We start from the raw sequence: 17321 nt of genomic DNA on the forward strand, positions 1-17321 counted from the left end.
AGGCTTAGATCGTTTTAAAAGTAACCGAAATACTCCCTCCGATCCATATTAATTGTCGCTGATTTTGTACAAAGTATTTTACTTGTCTTTTTCATGTCGGTGGTCTGCGGAACTTACAGGTTTCATCAGTTTATCAAAGGGCATCATCATATACAGGCTAAACAAATAATGCTAGAACACCTTTAGAAAATCTGTCTAATCCAGTGGGTTAGTTGTCTGTCTCATTATGCGTGACTGTATGGGCAGGCAGCATAAAGGGAGAAAAGCAAAGGATACTGATTGCAACATGCTCTCTGCCACTACAGAATCGATGACTAATATTCCCAAATCCCAAGACCATACAACAGAGTGAAAAGCTACAAGAAGGCGTCCAGGTTCAGAGCACCCGATCTCTATCAACGCAGGACACCTTTCAAAGTTCAGAAAGCCAGATGAGAAGTTCCAAACCAGGTCAGATTAGAGCGGCTGAGCCTCTCTGAAAAAGCGTGCTGATACTTGGGGTATAAGTATCTTCGGAGAAGAATCATTGGCCGAGGCAAGATGACGATGCATTACAATCTCTTCTCAAACATGTATGGGACCGGCGGAGAAGTATCTTCGGAGAAGAATCGATCTGGAGCTTTTCTTCTTCTTGCTCATGCCGTAGGAGGAGGAGGAGAGGCCGCCGTCGGCTGGCATGGAGTTCCCCCATTCACACTTGGCTCTCTAGGTTGCTATTGTTCAGTTAAGGTAGGGAGGAGGGTTTTGTTCTTGTGATCTGCCTTGTGTTCTTGTGTTCGTAGATAGGAAAGATGGGGTTGCATCTCCTTCTCCTCTTGTTGCGTGTGGTTGGTTGCAGCCTGATTGTAATTTTCTTGTATCAAGGCCAATAAATCTTTGGCTGTTTCTCATCTCTTTTGGCCACTTTGTGTGTTTCTTTTCCTATGTGATTTGTTCGGGTGACCTCCGGAAATGCATGTGTTTCTGGATGCGACGATGATTGTACTGGCGGTGTCTGAACTTGAAGCCACATCGATGCAGACGTTCTAAATGCTGATCCAGTACATTATTGTGGCGTGATCCACAGCGTTGTCGTTGACATTCAGGTCACCATGGCATGCTGAGGACCAACTCGTTTAACCATTCCACAACAAGGACGGCCAGCTCAAACCACAAGTTCTTTTAGGGAAGCTAGCTCAAACCAACACAAACTAATTTACATCTGGGGAGACAAAAAGAAACGAGTTCAGAACACCATGAGAAACTTCATTCCGAGGGTAGAGTGAAACATGTTTACCTAGCTAAGCTACTATAGTGTTCTTTTTTTTTCTAAACACAGTATAATCACTTCCACTGAACGAACGTCATAGGAAATACTGAGATAAATTCAGGAAAACACGGGCATCAATCCTAGGTCTAGAAATTGAACCCTAATAGGCTGGTTCCACAACAAGGAATCTAACCACCCGAGCCCAAGCACCCGAAATGGAACATCGCAAAGTTGTGCTTGTTGACCAAATGAATTGTGCGTTATATGCCGAGGCCAATGGCCCGCTCTCCGTATGCTTCGATACCAAGTAATAATCCACACCCTCATGAAGGTGGGTGCTCTCAGTGCACGAAATAAATCATGCTCGAGCTCCTTGGTTTGGACAAATTTGAGATGAGAGGAATGCACGGGTTTTTCAACAGAAATCTACCCCACCGCCGGGGTCATCTTTGGCATGATCAAGAGATAAGTAAAACTTTGGGTTATTGTGGGAGCAACAAAAACTAGGTCATATCCGGAGATTGACTTTTGTAACTTGGGGATGTGTGTGGGAGTAGCTATATTCTCCTCTCTTAATTAATCGATGAGACAAAGCTTACGCCTCTGTTTCGAGAAAAATATGTTTGTATATAGAGATAGTCTTCTATCACTTGTCCTCAAAGTTCTACTGGTTCTAAATGGTCACCATACCAAAACGTAGCTGTCGAGTTTATGACTCGATGATGGCATCATGTCCTTTGTTTTGTTAATCTCAAATCACACGACATAAATTGTCTAAAGATACAAATAATACATCCACTTGAAGTAAAGAAATTTCAAAAAAAAATTGTTTCAAATCTGGACACATGACGAATACTAAGGCATTAATTCAACGCAGCACTGTTTCTCTTCTCTACAATGTTTAACGACCCCAACGAGTTCCGAAGAATTACAACGAGTTAATAAAAACTAAAAAAGCAGCTCCTAAACGTGGACATGACGAATACTAAGCAGAATTCAACGCCTGTATATGCTTCTCTACTCAAAAGCCCACTGGTTCTCCCTGCGGATCTCTGCCTCCTCCTCCGGTGTAAAGTCATTCTTGATGTTGAAGGTCTTGCGGATCTCCTCGGGAGTCTTGCCCTTGATCATGTCGGCAACAGTCTGGCAAGTAAGGTCCAGCAATCCCTTGATGTCAAGGTAATTTGCAGCCAGGATGAGGTCGAAGAGGATGGCCTGGTCGACCTTGATGAACTCAGCGTCCCAGCTCTTCATGTCCTCGGTGGGGGCTGGCGCCGCGGCTGCCGCAGAAGCGGAGGAGCTGGCGTCTGCGGCTGCGCCGGAGTCGGCCGGCTTGGGGCTGGCTTGGACATGCTTATTGCAGTACTCAATGACCATGGAGAGGGTCTTCGAGTTGACGTTGGGGAGCGGGATGGCGTTGTCGGCGCACTCGTCCTCGATCATGTGGCGGATGGTCTGGGACTCCATGGCGACCGCCTTGTCGACCTCGAACTCCTCGCCCTCCAAGCTCTTGAGCGTGATCTTCTTCTCTCCCTCCGCGGCCGCCATCGATCCGAGGATTGGGAGGCGAACGCGATACGATCGAAACCCTAGCGAAACCTAGCGAGAAACGCTGCGGCGTAAGACAGAACGAAAGATGGGAGCTCGGTTGCGTCTTGGGCTGGGGCTGGGAACCGGCCGGGGCTATTTATATCGTAAACTCGGGCCGTATTCATCAAGGAGTCGGACTCGGGCCGTATTCATCTTCATCTTCATCAAGGAGTCCCTCGTCATTGCGTCAGGTCTCGTCAACGTGTCTGCTAGTGAATTTGTTTGGAGATTCTATATAGGCGAACGTTACGTAGCGTCTAGTACTCGTAGGTGGTGATGGAGAATATTCCGGTTTAGAACGGCCCAGTTCATAAGGTTAACCGGGCCAAAAACCGCGCACAAGGAATGAACCCTTGTTGACCACATGATCAGTGGCGGAGGTAGGAACAAATTTTATGTGTGGGAAAATTTGTGAAGAAAAAATATTTTTATTTTTAGAAAATGTAGGTAATATTATATGCACATGTAATAGGAAAGATGTGGTATACGTACTAGTTACTACTGTAGTATACATATGCCTAGTATATGCGGCAAACTTTAGGTATGGCGGACACCAAAGTAGCATATCAGCAATGGAGTCGCGTCAAGCTCGGGTGAGGAGGTGATTCGTCATTCTTTTATTCGGTGGCTGTTGTGATGGTGCCGGAGGCAGATGACGAGCGTTGGTGTAAACCTCAGATATGTTCTACCATCTTTTCAGTTTTGTTATGTCGGTCTTTATATAACTTGTACTTTGTTCTTTATGATATAAATGAAACACGTATTGCCACGCAAAAAAAAGCTATGTCGGACACCAAAGCTTGCCAAATAACTGACTCCGCCACTTCGAAATAAGGATGCCATATGGTATTTGATCTTGCCCCTGCTCCCTTTTTCATGGAGAAGGAAAGATGAATTTCTCCATCCATTGAAACTAGTTCGCGATTGACCAGGCTCGCATGTGCATCCACGAAACAAGGCTACAATCACACAAAAACACACACCTTGATCCGGGCTTGGCACTCCGACATCTCCATTCGCATACGTGCGACAACATTTGGTGCCTCCGCTCCATTTCAACTGGAACTTTCGATCCATGACTTGGATTTTTTTTTTTGAAAATTCTCATTCTAAGAAGTGCTCTGTTTAATTTCAGCGATAATACCGAGCGGTTGGTACTTGGTACTTCCGGGTTATTCGATCCTCGTAGACAAGGTTCTACATTGTTGCGTTCAGGACCACTCTTCTTGCCTTCGTCCGCACTTCCGAGTGTTGAATATTGCCCTGGCCACTCAGACTTCTTTGTACCATATGGATAGTTACTCTAGTTTTCTATCCATGCTTCTGAGCCTTGGTTACTTTTTCCATAACAGACAGATATTGAACTCTCTTTTTTTTGCAGGGGTAAAGGAGTTTTGTATTACTCAAGAGCCGAGAAAGTCTTCCCTACACAGTCTAGGGATATTACATGGACCGGAGCCAATCCAAACCACAGTGCGGTCCTCCGTCCAACCAAAGTTTGCTAAGACATGACTAACATTATTTTGCTCTCTACTAATATGAGTAATACTACACTCTCTTTCACCCAGAAGTCTCTTGATCTCCGTGACCACCATCGAGTACTGCGAACGATCTTGGTCCTGTGACGAAATCATCTGGACTGCTTGCTTGCTATCACACTCCAGAATAATTGGTAGATTAGTCCACTGATGTGCAAGAGCCAAGCCCTCCATACAGCCCGCCAGCTCTGCGTGAAGTGCATCAGGGCAGGACCAAAGTGATCTGCTGCAGGCAGAGATAATGATTGAGCCGTCATGCCTGCGAAGGACCATACCTGAACCTGCTCGGCCATCCTTGCTAGAAAATGACCCATAGATGTTCAGTTTCGTCCAATGATCTGGGGGTGGCTTCCACTTGGCTGGTTCTATCCTTGCTGGTCGCACATGCGATAAGGAACAAACAGTACTATCGTCCTACAGCCATCTTTCCTTTAGCCCAATCACCGCTTGGAAATTGCTGGATGCCTAGCCAGGAAGTGGCGTAGTTTTGCAAGAACCTTCTGGACACTTCCATGGGCGGTGGCTGCTTATCACGTGTAATTTCATTACGCACATACCAGCAACGCCACATGACCAACAACATCCTCATGCGGTCAGCGTCGTCCAGATTAGCAATGAGATCCAGTAGCCACTCTGGCCCAGTATTTCACACCGTCCTGACATCAGGGATCTGCCAAACTTGCGACATGGTTCGCCACAACTCGACCGCACGTGGACACCTGCAAAACACATGGAATGTGTCCTCTCGCTCGAGACCACACAGTGGGCATATGTCAGTTTTTTCAATATGACGCTCTAGCTTATTCGCCCATGTAGCAAGAGAATTTGTTGCCACACGCCAGCCAAATACACGCACATTAGGAGGAGCAGGGCATCTCCATAATAATGCCCAGACGGCACGTCGCCCGTCCGATGCCCTGCTCGCCGCGACTGAAGAAGGACGAAGTTTGTCCTCAAGCGCCAGCCGGTACGTGCTCCGCACGGTGAAGATACCAGTGCGTTGGGATCCCCAAGCAAGCACGTCCTCCCCCAGACTTGGTGAAGCCTTGATCTTCAGGATTTCTTGGACATCTACCGATAGGAAGTACTGCTGCAGTAGGTCACCACGCCATGCACTGTGAGGCAATTATATCTTTCGTTGTATCAAGGCAATTAAGTCTTTGTTTTGTAACTTTTGTTCGGGTGACCTCCGGAAATGCATTGTGTTTCTGAACTTGAGGGTATCTTGATGCAGATGCTCCAAATGCAGGAACAGTTGCTGATCCAGTACATTATTGTAGCGTCATCTACGGCGTTGTCCGTGACATTCAGGTTACGGTGGCTTGCTCAGCACCAACTCATCTATCCTCTATCCATTCCACAGCATACACGGCCATCTCAAACCAAAACAAGCTACTAGTTCACATCTCGCTTAATTCATAAAAAGTTCATCATCTATACCTCGCTTAATCCATAAAAAATCATTATGTATAAAAAGATGTTCATACCCCCCGAAAGGCCGGACGGCCAGACGGCCACGTCGCCCACATAATACGTATTGGGTTGAGCCCACAAAGCAACTGGTTTTCTCCCAGGAATCGCTAGCATACCCCCAAGCCAACGTGCACGTTCTAGAAAAACTAACGTGTGATGCGCTAGTTTGCATTAAAAAAACCGTGTGATACCGCTAGTTTGGTGCAGGTGAGGTACCATATTTCAGTTTTTTATTTTCTCATTTCCTCCTTTTTATGAAAATTTCAAAATGTTTAAATATATAGATATATAGAAAAAAGTGTTTTACTAATTCTTCTAAAATGTTCACAGTGTATGTATCTAAGGTTATCATGTATTAACATTTTTCATCCTTCATTTTCAAAAAATATTAATCATGTACTAAAAATGGTCATCATGTATTAAGAATTATTCATCATGAATTTCAAATTTTTTCATCATGTATCTAAACAAATGCTCATGGGGTGTTTCAAAGCCATTCACCATGCATTAAAAAACTATTTGTCATATATTTCTGAAAATATTGTGTATTTCAAAAGAAAATCTTCATAGTGTATTATAAAAATGATAATCATATATTACATAGAAAATAATCATGTATTATCATCATGTTAATCTTGTATAAAACTATGTTCATCATGTATTAAAAATTGTCATCTTGTATTTTAAAAATACACCCAGGAAAGAAAAAGAAAAATAAAACTAAACTAAAAATATTATTAAATAATAAAATGAAAAGAGAAAAATGAAAAAAAGGCAAAATCAAAAAATACGATGAACATTTTTCAAACACAGTGGCGGTTTTTAAAACACATGATGTATATTTTTTTAAATATGCCAAGAACATTTTATTAAATGCATGACGGAGATTTTTTAAAAAACACTAGCAAACAATTTTTTATGCACAATGAACATTCTTTTAAGCAAGTGATGAAAATATATAGAATACACTATTTAAAAAAACTTCGAATAATTATTTTGTGCACGATGAACATTTTTTAATACATGATGGCAGTTAAAAAATACATAATGAACATATTTTAAAAAGCGTTGAATACTTTTTTAAATACATGATTAACAATTTTTAAAAATATAGTGATATTTGTTAATATACAAGAAAAACACTAAGAAGCAAACAAAACTGGGGTAGAAAAAGAAAACAACAAAGCAAAAAAGAAACAAATGAAATGGCCCACGTGTGTACGATAGTGCTTCATATATGTCGCAGTAAGCGAGATATAGCACTGGCTCAAGCATGATGGGATTAAGCAACTACCTAGGCGATGGGCTTCATAGGTCCATGCTTGTAACTGATAGGGGCCAAAGGCTATGTGGAATTTTGTTTTCTTTTGCAACCCGCATTTGAAAGATGCCCACAAAGGCAAACTACAATGTGCGTGCTACATTGGTCGAGAACAGAGAGGAAGAAGACAACATGCCTCTACAGGTGATGGAGCCCAAGCGTGGAGATGGAACAACCGGCTGCGTGCGTAAGAGGGTGCTCACTGCTTAGGAACGACGGTGCACATCAACTGGCTTACAATGCCTTCCTCCCCCGATCGATTGACCATTTTCTACTTCATTGATTTGCAGCCCCATCTCTCCTCGCACTGATCATTCATCCTCTCACTCTCGTCACCATCATCATATTGCTTCAACAAGGTCCCAACTGCTAGGGATATGGATGCACGAAGAACAATACTTCTCAGAGAGAGAGAGAGAGAGAGAGGAGCACGCGCGCACAGTAACTCTACTCCACAAAATGTTGTCAGGGCCCTTAGTCTGCTTCTATATGAACACCAACAGAGAGAACAATTCCCATGTGTTGTTGTAGGTGTATCACAGGTTCCTCTGATGCTAAAAGGGCCAGACTGTATCCCACGTATGGCCAGGATAGTGAGATCCCTACGCGTGACAAAATGGACATAACTGACCTCAAGCGCAACTATTTCACAAACTAAACCATAGGCTAAACAAATTCACCCAGCTAACCCTTTTGTGTAGCGCCCGACAGGTCGGCACTGCACTACACTGAGTAGCGCCTGACTGACATACGCTGCAATCTTGGCCAATGTGGCACCTCGAGGCTAGACCGGGCCCGACTCCTAGTTGTGCAACGCCTAGGTGAAAGGAGCTACACTACCCTGTGCAGCACCTAGGTGAAAGGAGTTGCACTACCTTATATTAAAACTGTTCTAACTTTTAATCCGTGCATCCGATGAAAACATGTCTTATATGATTGTTGTGCATTTTTTCGTGTTCTACGCAAAGGTGGTATTATCATCTATGTTAGAATCAATTTGCTTGATGAAAACTCGATTGCAAAAGTGCATCATAATATAACTGACAAAATCTATTAAAACTTACAAACTTGGCATGATAATAGCCATTGACCTATAGCTCTTATGCATTTGCATTCTACATGAGTTATGCCATGCCTATGCTTTCCATGTTAATCATCTTTAACATGTTCATTTGTTGCATCTAAGTGACTAACATGATATAAATGAACTTCTGTTCTAGAAAGTTGCATTTTGTAAGATCCATCGTAATTAATCTTGACATCCTATGAATATGATCTAATTATGTAAGCTGGAAAATTTTATGTCTACTTTAAGTCCATGTCATTTTCATACCCACTAAATATTTGCATCACTATGTTTTGAAACACTGAAGTACCTAAGGCAATGTTCTGCTAGATTGACACTTGTTAATTTCACCAAGTCACTCGATGTCAACAGAACTTTGCATTTTGTAAAATACATAGTAAATCAACCATGCTTCATATAGAATAACTTTATATATGAATTTTGAGCATCTCCATGTCTAACTTCAGTATATCCAACATGTGGAAATGTTAAAAACATTTAACCTGATGTTATGTTGCACTAAAGTAGGCATTAATGTTGTTGGCATATTTGTCGCATATCTTACATAATCATATCTTGAGTTTTACAAAACCCTTTGGCATGAACTTGATATGTTTTTTATTCAGAATTTTTTGAAGACCGGCTTAGTTTTCTTGATAACTAAACTCTGTTTTTCATTAGGCTTGTAAGATAAGCCTGCTGACTTCCAGCTAGTAGCACTGACATCTAGTTTTCTTGTCAACTATATTTTGTCATCCTGGTTAGCACGAGGCCGTCCTGGGCTATCAAGTTCAAATCGACTCACTTTGTACCGACCTTATACCCTATATATATATATATATATATATATATATATATATATATATATATATATATATATATATATATATATATATATATATATATATTAGTACGCAATATAAGCAGCTGCAGCTTTTTCAGTAGCCTAAAATAGAGTCCAAATCAGAGAACATGTGCTCTTGCTACTAACAGAAAACATTATAGGTGCTAAATTTTAAGAGTATATAAGTATATATCTTCGACAATCCTCTCACTTATCTGTGTAGATATTGAGAACTTCTCGTTGCAATCGTCGATTTACTAGAAAGTAGACATGGAGATGCTCAAAATTCATATATAAAGTTATTTTATATGAAGCATGGTTGACTTACTATGCATTTTACAAAACGCAAAGTTCCGTTGACATCTAAGGACTTGGTGAAATTAACAAAAATGTCAATCTGGCAGAACATTGCCTTAGGTACTTTAGTGTCTCAAAACATAGTGATGAGACATTTGGTGGGTATGAAAATGACATGGACTTAAAGTAGATAGAAAATTTTCCAACTTACATAATTAGATCATGCATATTCATATGATGCCAGGATTAATTGCTATGGATCCTACAAAATGCAACTTTTTGTAATAGAAGTTCATTTATATCATGTTAGTCACTTAGATGCAAGAAATGAACATGTTAAAGATGATTAACATGGAAAGCATAGGCATGGCATTAAAGTACACATTATGTAGTACAAAACTCATGTTGGATGCAAATGCATAAGAGCTATAGGTCAATGACTATCATCATGCCAAGTTTGTAGGTTTTAACAGATTCTGTCAGTTATATTATGATGCACTTTTGCAACAAAGCTTTCATCATGCAAATTGACCCTAACATAGATGAAAATGCCACCATTGCATAGAACACATAATAATGCACAACATTCATATAAGGAAGTTTACATCGGATATATGGATTAAAAGTTACAACAATTTTAATAAGGTAGTGCATCTCCTTTCACCTTGGCGCTGCACAACCAAGAGTGGGGCCCAGGGTGCCATGCTGACCAGGAGTGTAGCGCCTGTCAGTCAGGTGCTACTCAGTGTAGTGTAGCGCCAACATGTCGGGCGCTACACAAAAGGGTTAGCTGGGTGAATTCATTTCGCCTACGATTCAGTTTGTGAAATAGTTGTGCTTCGAGGTCAATTTTGTCCATCTTACCCCTACGCTTACACTGTCTTACAACTTTTTGTAGATCCCCATGGTTGTCCTGGACGAGAAACTTCACCTAATTCCTAGCTATGCAAACACCATCGTCACAATGGGTCTTGTGTAGCTACTACATGTGTCCATAACCATAGATAATCGGATGCACCAATTTGGTCCTCTAGTGCAGGTCATGGGATGTGGGTGAGTATGATACCTATAAAGCCTCGGTTGGCGGACGGACACCTAGTAGGCGAAGCGTGAGGCCCAGACCTTTGATCCTCAACTATGGGTGATGACGGTTGGATTTCAGCATGGCCGGTGTATCACATGAGAAGATGGGATCGCCATGGCTAATGTGTTGGTGTTACCCTGACACGATTCCCATCGAGGTGTGCCATCTTACAAGAAGGGGGGGGGCACAATGGGCATTGGTGATCAGCTTTCCCCCCACTTGAGCATTGGAGATAATAGGATGGACTCTTGAACACGTGGGTGGGTTGATCTCCTTGGTTTGACCACGGTAACTGATGAGTATATTATTTACACTCGTTCAACCATTATTTAAACCTCATAACCCCGGATATTCCAAGAAAATCACTCTGATCTTATTACTCATGACTAATAAATGCAAAAGATTGCAAACCCCTATATTTATTTTTCCCCACCACAAATGCACCATTTGAGGGAAGGAAATGAAGTTATATAGAGAAATATGAAGTGTGGAGATCAAGCCAAATCAACTAGATGCGTAAGAGAGGAAACAAAGGAGAAGACGAGTTCTGGTACAAGCAGCGCTTGTACCAGAGCTCAAACTTAGAGCCACGAAACAAGGCTACATCCACAAAAAAAACATCCTCCATGATTCGGGGTTGCCGCCCCGATGTCCCTCGTTCGCATATGAGCCACAACATTCAGTGCCTATGACCCTTTTCAACCGAAACTTTTGATCCATGACTTAGGTCTTTTTTTCTACAAATTCCCGTTCTAAGAAAAGCTCTGTTTACAATGATAAAACTGAGCTATTGATACTCGGCACTTTCGAGTCATTCTATTCTCGTATAAAAGGTTCTACAGTGTTGTGTTTAGAACCACACCTCTTTCTTTCGTCAGTACTTTCAAGTGTTTGACATTGCCCTAGCCGTTCAAATGTATTTGTATTGTCTTGATAGTTTTGCTAGTTTTCTATCCATGCTTCCAAGCCTTAGTTGCTTTTTCAATAACAATTAGATTTTGAACTCTCTCCATTTATTTTCTACCAATAAACCTTTGTGGTTGCAATCATTTCATACCACCACAAGTCATTCTATCCACTCATTTCAGCTCTTGCAAGTCATCCGAGCGCCGCCATTTTCACGCCTTCACATTGATCCCATGGATGCAAACGATATTTATGTCGACATCAGCTATATGATCTCGTCCTTTCCCACACATATCTAGCTATTCCACTCTCCAACATAAAACTACCACCTCGGCCTTCTAACCTATCGTTCAAAACTTCTTCAAATACCTCACAGACTGGGCCACCCGCTTGATGCCTATAGGTGCAAGGTTAACATCATTCTTCTCCGTCCTCTGATTAACTCACCACCTAATTCATGTTGCGCTTTCGCCTACAAACAAAACCTCAAAGCCTGCAATTCAAAGAGCTTTTTTTTGGAATATCGGGGAAACTTGCATTGGGGCCCAGTGTCTTACAATATGGAAAATGTTTGCAAACCCCAAACTTTTGATGGTCTAAGTATTAAAACTTGCAGCCATAGACCCACCCACATGTACATTCCATCTGTTTCAGAAACCAAAGGTTGTGCGGCCCAGAGGGGCATTGTATCTGCAACAGAGAGAATATATGTGTTGGTGAGTCTCCAGCTTTGGGGGCATGCCATCCTCCTTGCCTTGACCATCTCTCCTGTTGGCAGACTCAGTCTACTTGTTACACATGTTGGGCTTCCAAGCGTGGGAGTTGTCGCAAGCAGTAAGCTTTTTGTTAGTGGGGAACCAAGGTATTAATCCGTGAAGGTAGAAAGAACATGCAATAGTTGTGTGTCCTGCAATACAAATAAAACTATGCTTGTGTTCCCAACAATTCTAACAAGGGCATCAATCCCTACTAGTCTTGCTAATTGAAGAAGGCTATTGAAAGACAAAGTGTGATAAATATTTTTGGTATTTTCGGAATAAAACAAAACTGAAAATAAAGTAGCATGTAAATGTTATTGAAAGATGATTCTTATGGTAGAAATTGGATCCGAGTTCATAGGTTCACCAGGTGTAACTCTCCAATGCACCAAAAGTGTGGTAGGTGACTTTTTCATGGGTATAAGTGCGAGATGGAATACTCATGTTCATGAAAGATAAGTAAATATTATGAGAATGTATATAGGCAGTACGTCCATAATACTAAAGACCGAGACCTTGACATGCATATTTAGCTAAATAGTCCGAGATACTTTGCACCATCTAGACATTAAGTATAAACGCAGACAATTACATTTAGAACGATGACATACTGTTATGATTAGGGGATTATTCATCCTCCACTAACCATTAACCCTTAATGGCCAAAATTCAAACAAGTCTTTTATATTTTACTATCACTATGGTAGATTACTTGCAAGACTTGAACTAAACTAAAGCACACCTCTTTAACTACCGGCGACCGCTCTAAGTTAACTGGCCAAGGGAATACAAGCAACCGGAAAGAATCATGCATCTATATATCAAACATGAATCATAAAAAACTGAACATATAGAGTCCACATGACCTACATCTCCATCATAAACTCATTGGATAAACTACAATCATGTAGTGAAGCTCATGTAGCTATTTTATTGAACATAAAAAATACATCTACGAGGAGAGATTAGAACATTGGTTGCCGCCATGAACCCGTAGTCCAAGGGGTGAACTAGTCACAACTCATCTTGGAGGATGAAGATCAAGGTTTATGATTATGTTGATGAAATCCCCCTCCGACAAAGTTCCGGATCAGGGCTCAAAACGAAATTCGCCTGAAAAGCGTGATGTGACGGCGACAAAAAAACTTGATGATTCAGACGTGAGTTTTGGGGTATATATAAGCCAGGTTAACGGAGGCCAGCCGGGGACCCATAGGAAGTAGGCGCCCTTATGCCCTCTAACCCTAAGGGAACCTAGGGCTTGTGGGCCTACTAAGTGTGGGTCTAGGTCCCTTGGGGTCCTTCTGTTCATCAAACTCCCGAAACTATTTTTTGTTGATGTTTTGACACTTTTTCTAGGTATTTTCCTGAAAATACAGAAAAACAACACAAAATAGGAACTCGCACTAGGAACTAGATTAATATGTTAGTCAATAAAAACTATGCTCAAAGTGTTTATAATTGAAAGGATTATATCATGAAACATACAAAAATTATCGATACGTTTGAGACATATCAGTTGTCACACATAATTAATGTGGGGACAGGTATCGCAGGCACATGTAGCCACCCCGTGTTTGCTCCACAACCGTCATGGCCGATCAAGTAGTGTACTACTATGGTCCAATTCTTTTGGCCAATTCTCCCAGAATCTCAAGAATTGGACCTTCCCCTAGATTCTCCAAGAATCTTTAACCGAATTTTTTTAAATCTTGCTATATCAAAGCCTGAATACCGAGGCATGCACGCCATTGCACGGAAAGCCTGGCCATTGTGGTCAAGCGGGCTCAGAATCAATCTGAAGAGTCGAGACGTACGATGCAGCAGCACGACGAGTGGTAGCTAGTACACCCCGCATTTCTGCTGGTTTTGTCGTGGAATTGTCACGGCAGATGTCCTCTTGCAAGGACTTGATCGTGGAGCCATCGCAACTAGGAAGCTTAAAGGGGTTAATCGGGACAAAGGACACGCGAGGTTTATACTAGTTCAGCCCCTTACGGTGAAGGAAGGCCTACGTCTAGTTAGGTTTGTCATTGCTTGAGGTTTTGATGGCCAGGGAGCGAGATACGCTACGCCCGGTTCTCGATTGGTTGTTTCGTGTCCTTAAGCCGCCGGCGGATCGTCCCCTTATATACACGGGTTGACGCCCTGCGGCCTACAGAGTCCCGGCCGGCTCATAAACAGTGTCCGGCTCGGTGACTAGTTACCTTTACCTTATGTTACAAGTCATGCCATCATGGCGGTTTGTCACTACGGGCCTTAAGCCCTATGAACCGTCATCCTTATGCTGGGTCTTGGGCTTCTTTCATGATGAGTCTTCTTTACATAGCCCGGCCCCTCACAGCCGGTTTACTCAAATAGTTATATCCCCAACATTAGGCCCCAGATTGATTTGGATCGGTTCATGTCAATCTTAAAAATACCTTAAACATACATCTTCCTGTCTTCTGCCAGCGCAAAGGTCATAGCCCGCAGTGACGTCATCTTCTAGATTCATGATAACCCGCCGTGACATCATCTTGCACTGACTTTGTATTTTATTCCGCCATATCCTCAACGGATCCCTGCCTTTACTGACCGTCCCGAAAACCGAGGCGTCGGGGCCGCTGGATAATAATGTTCAATCTCCTCGTTTCTCGCGCCGTCTTAATGGGCCCTTCCTTATAAATAGGCGCGACCTAGGTCCTTTCCCATTCTCCTTCTTCAGTCGTCTTCCTCCTCGCACCTCCTTTCTTCGCTGCTCAAGCTCTGCCGCCGCCGCCGTCGAACCCCTCGTCTTCATCGACTCAGGCCGCTGCATCACCCTGATTCGGACCAGAAAACGACGGCGACCCTCCGCAGCTCGTCCGCATCTGTGAGTTCTTTTTATCACCTTTCTCAGATCTACATTGGCACTGTTTTTTAGTTCGTCGACGTTCACTGCCGCCCGATGTAAACCTCCTTTAGCTCTCACCTCTAATCCCTTGCTCAGATCGTAAAAATAACATAGAACTGCCGCGGAGGATGTTTTGTGCTTATTCTGTATGAAAACAGATCTCATTTCCTTGTTTTTGGAAGCCCTCCTCGAGTATATGAACTTCCTGTACTACTTTAGGTCTAGAATTTTTTCCTTTCCAGGGCATCGTTTGATCCAAATAAATGATTGCAACTTGTGAAACCTGTTTGTTCCACACTTAACCAAAAACTGCCTGCTTTTGGCGACTTAAGACAATTTTAATCATCTTTAATACCTGCAGCTGTTTAAACATTATCACATAATTACCTGTATGTCATTAGGCCCCTACTTAAGCCGCCATCTCAGACAACCCAATAATGCTTATTCTCCGGGTTATAATAAACCGGAAATTTCCTTTATCTTGTTGTAGGCTTCATTTTACCCAATGGCACCCAAAGCTGTTAAACCTCCGATTACCTGCAACTGGGTCCCATCCATTGTTACAGAGAGCAAACTGTCAGAGTTTGTAAAATCTGGCCATCTGCCCAAGAAGGACGTCATGTCTTATCGTGCTCCTGACCCGTCTGAAGAGAAACCTCAACCCAAGGAAGGGGAGGTGATCATTTTTACCGATCACATGAGCCGGGGATTTGCTCATCCCGGTTCAAAATTCTTTAGAGACGTTTTGCACTTCTTTGACTTAAGACCCCAAGACATCGGGCCCAACTCCATCTCAAATATCTGCAACTTTCAAGTTTTTTGTGAGGTCTACCTTGGAGAAGAACCCAGCCTACTTCTGTTCAGGGAATTGTTCTATTTGAACCGGCAGAATGAACGGGCCAACGGGCCCAGTCTGGAGCTTGGTGGCATATCAATTCAAAGGCGGAGAGACTGTATGTTCCCTTATGCTGAGTTGCCGAGTCATCCCAAGGACTGGAACCAGACATGGTTCTACTGCCAAGATACCTCTCCGGCTGGCGAAAATCCACTGCCCGGCTTCCGCACATTGCGCCTTGAGCCTACTCACCCGCTGCCAGATAAGTTGTCAGCTATTGAACGCCTGCCACTCACCCCCAAAATCAAGAAGATTAAAGCTCTTTTAGGGAACGGCTTAGACGGCATTGACCTGGTCCGAGTCTGGGTCGCTTGGAGGGTAATTCCGTTGAGCCGCCGCCCCGGCTTAATGTGTAATTATTCAGGCGAGAAGGATGACCCTCAGCGTCATAGCTCTGATGACTTACCAGATGACGTAGTGGAAGCTACAACTCAATCCTTGTTGAAGGAGGGCACAGTGAATAGTAATTCCTTCGGCTTACTCCCTTTTTGCCAGAAGAACCCGGCCCCTGCAGTAAGTTTCCGGCCGTCGGGTTATGTTTTATCATGTTAGGCTGTATTCTTACGTATAACCAGTTATAACCTTTTACAGGCAAATGATAACTTCTGGAACACGCCATATGATCATGAAGCGGCCAAGAAAGCCAGGGCGGCCAAGAGAGCCGAAAAGAGAACCACCAAGCCCACCACCTCAAGGAAAAGGATGCCAAGCGCCTCTGAACTTTTTCAGCTTGATGATACTGATGATAACGAGGAAGAGGTAACCTTTGAATTTTCCTTTCTCCTTTATTTCTACCTTACTGATGCTAACCTTCTTTCAGGAAGACACAGGAAACAGCCAACCCGTCGAAGAAGAGGTAATTGTAATCTCCTCCGACTCCGAGCTTCAGCCGCGTCAGAAAATTCGAAGAGTAACCCGGAAAGTAAGATTTTCACATCCTTTGGCTTACCAAGATCCTGACTTTCTTTTGAAGCGGCAGATTTATGAGAGCCGGAGGCAGACCCGGACCAGCAAAGACGCGGAACTCTCCTCCGGCTTACCTGATGTGACCAGGAAACGCCAGGCTGAGGTTATCTCCGATTTACACCTTCTTTTTCCTTTAGCGGGTTTCATTTGTTAACCTCTCAATTATTCTGACTCCAACTATCAGGATATTTCACCTTCCTCCAGTGAGTCTATGCAGTCCAACATGCCAGCCTTCAAAACTGCTCCCGGGTAATATAAACTTGTTATACCTTATGCCTTATTTTACCATATTTGTTGTATTTAACATGTCTACCTTTTCCACAGTGTGCAAGTAAAGCCCAGCAAAAGAGCAAAAAAGAATAAGCCGCCCCAAGAGCCGGTTGTGACTGAACCAGAGCTGGGCACAGCTGCTCCTGACGCCTCTGCTCATGAGCCGCCGCCTCAACCATCTCATGATGT

General features: G+C 42.8%; 1 pseudogene; it reads right to left on the reverse strand.

Moving 5' to 3' along the window:
- Window positions 1–2121: 2121 nt before the first annotated feature.
- Window positions 2122–2884, reverse strand: LOC125527437 (SKP1-like protein 1 pseudogene; annotated as a pseudogene).
- Window positions 2885–17321: the final 14437 nt, after the last annotated feature.

This window comes from Triticum urartu, chromosome 2A (assembly GCF_056163025.1).
Source record: "Triticum urartu cultivar PI428250 chromosome 2A, HENAU_Tu73, whole genome shotgun sequence".
Classification (NCBI taxonomy): domain Eukaryota; kingdom Viridiplantae; phylum Streptophyta; class Magnoliopsida; order Poales; family Poaceae; genus Triticum; species Triticum urartu.